At 51.8% G+C, this 2,709-nt stretch overlaps 1 protein-coding gene and 1 pseudogene across 2 annotated transcripts in view; both read left to right on the forward strand.

Moving 5' to 3' along the window:
- PPP1R37 (protein phosphatase 1 regulatory subunit 37) overlaps nt 1-2,709 on the forward strand; it is a 53,980-nt gene that overhangs the window by 36,199 nt on the left and 15,072 nt on the right. The gene's annotated exons all lie outside the window — the stretch shown is intronic.
- Nucleotides 736-2,709, forward strand: part of LOC108285332 — a 6,002-nt pseudogene continuing 4,028 nt past the window's right edge.

A 2,709-nucleotide genomic window follows, 5' to 3' on the forward strand; every position in this document is an offset into this window, starting at 1 on the left:
GCCACCATGCCCAGCTGATTTTTTGTATTTTTAGTAGAGACGGGGTTTCACCATGTTGACCAGGATGGTCTCGATCTCTTAACCTCGTGATCCACCTGCCTCGGCCTCCCAAAGTGCTGGGATTACAGGCGTGAGCCACCGCGCCCGGCCCAATAATTTTCAATAAAATTAAATAAACATTTTTGAAAAGGTATACAGAGAGAAGTAAATTTTCCTCCCTGTCCTCCTTCAGCTTTGCCAGCTCCCCTTCCTAAAAGCAGCCATCTAGTTTATTATATGTCCTTCCAGAAGATCTTTGATGGAGCTCAGCTAACAGTCCATAGCAGCCGCAGTCCAGGCCAGCTGACAGTTTGTAAATAAAGTTTTATTTGCACATGTCCAGGCTCTTTTGTTTATATACCATCTATTACTCTTCGTGCTACAAGGCAGAGTTGAGTCGTTGCTGTAGAGCCTAGTCTGACCATGCCTGCGAAAGTCACAGCGGGGTGGCAGAGGCAGCGGCAGTAGCAGCAGTGGCAGCAGCAGGGTCAGAGGCACCGGTTGGGTTCGCAGCAAGCAGACGGTGCTGAGTCAGTGTGTTTGCCAGAGTTGGAATCTAAGCCTCTTGAAATGGCAGATGATTTGGACTTTGAGACAGAAGATGCAGGGGCCTCGGCCTCCTTCCCAATGCAGTGCTCAGCATTATGTAACAATGGCTTTCTGGTGCTCAAAGTCTGGCCCTATAAGATCGTCGAGATGTCTACTTTGAAGACTGGCAAGCATGGCCGCGCCAAGGTCCACCTGGTTGGTATTGACATCTTTACTGGGAAGAATATAAAGATGACTGCCTGTTGCCTTATAATGTGGGTGTCCCCAACATCAAAAGGAATGATGTTGATTGGCATCCAGGATGGGTACCATCACTGCTCCAGGACAGCAGAGAGGTGTGAGAGGAGCTTCATCTGCCTGAGGGAGACCTTGGCAAGGAGGTGGAGCAGAAGTCCGACTGTGGAGAAGGGATTCAAGGCTAGCTCACTTCCAGCTCCTTTCTGTTCATTCTAAAATAACAAAATAACATCTGCATTGCAAAGCGTGATTATTTGAGCCTGGCTGCCATCACAGTCACATGGGGGCCTGTTAAAATCTGGGCTCCTGGGCTCTAGCTAGGACCTCCTGACTCTGGTGCTCTGTGAACCCAGCTCACAGATGTCTGATTTATGTGGTGGGCACTGGGCACGGAAAGGTCGTCTCCAGCCAGATGTCAGCATGGTTGTCAGGGAGCAACCCTAAATATTCCTGCCTCTGGGCTCGTCTGGACATCCTCCCTCCCCATCCGTCTTCTGAGAGCTGACGCCCTCCCACCATGTCCCCTGCCCCACACAGTGTTGCTTCCTGGTGTTTTGACTCCCACTTGGATGACTGTGTCTGTTTCCCCCGCCCTGCTCCAGGCTGGCACGGATGGCGTGAGTCATCACCGCCCCCTGGTGCCCAACCTGTCCTTGCATCTCGTGGGTACCATTGCACCTGTGTGCAAATGCCAGACAAACATCTCTTGGCCTGTCACCTGATGCCTGGCATCCGGTTTCTGTCTGTCCCTTTGTGAGGGCCACAGCCCAGCGGGAGGGGGAGGCAAGCTCTGTTTGGCCTTCATCCTCTCCCTGGTGAGCTGGCCACCACCTGCTAGGTGAGTGGCAGAGCCCCATCCCTGCAGCAGCAAGGCCCTGCCCACCGGCTGCTGCACAGCAGCGTCTCTCCCTGGAGCTCATGCCTTTCACCATTCCACCCAGGGCTCCCCACACACTGCCTCCGCCCCTGGCCCTTCCTTTTCCTCAGGCCAGACAGGGGAGCTGAGCTCTGGTTTCAGAGCAAGACAGGCCTGGGATATGGTCCCTGCTGCCCCTTCCTGGCTCCATGACTTGGGTAGGTGTCTTTCCGTCTCCAAGATTGCTTCCCTGATAAGATGGAGATCTGGTTATGCCAGCATCGTAGGGGTGCTGAGCTGGCTAAGTGAAATTGCGAATGGAAAGTACTTAGAAGCTAGGCAAGGCAGCGTATGCCTGTAATTCCAGCTCTTTGGGAGGCTGAGGCGGGAGGATTGCTGGAGGCTAGGAGTTAAAGACCAGCCTGGGCAACATAGTGAGACCTCAACTCTTTTTTTATTAAAAAAACAAACTATGCGTTACACAGAGTAAGTTTCTGATACTGGGAAGTGGCTGCCAGTATCACCACCACCATCATCGTCTTTTTCTCTGTTTGTTTCTCCTGCTGACTGAGGCAGCACCGTGACATTGGTGCCACCTACTTCATGGGTGCACTCATGTCCCTTGGTGTCTGCGACCCCACAGGTGTCCCTTTGAGAGAGGGAAAGAGGGTTGCTGTGATCATTTATCACAGCCTTAGCAGGCCAGGGATGGAACTCAGGTCTTCTTATTCCAAGCCATTCCCTCTGCAGACCCATCCTCAGCACAGGCTTGCTTTTTAGAAAATACAAACACTCATATTCTGAACACATCTCTCCACCTCTTCTCTGACAGCCATTTGAATTCTGGCTCCTGCTTAATGGGCCTTTAGAGCCTTGGACTTGAGCAAATGCATCTGAGCCCTGACCTTGAGACCCACACTCACACACTTGCTCTCCCCATGTACACGTGTGCATATCTTGCGTTAATTGCATGCTGGGTAAAACACAACAGGAGTGTAAAAGCTAAGGAGCACTTATGCATTTTTTTT

The sequence above is a fragment of the Cebus imitator genome, unplaced genomic scaffold (genome assembly GCF_001604975.1).
Source record: "Cebus imitator isolate Cc_AM_T3 unplaced genomic scaffold, Cebus_imitator-1.0 Scaffold296, whole genome shotgun sequence".
NCBI classification, from domain to species: Eukaryota; Metazoa; Chordata; class Mammalia; order Primates; family Cebidae; genus Cebus; species Cebus imitator.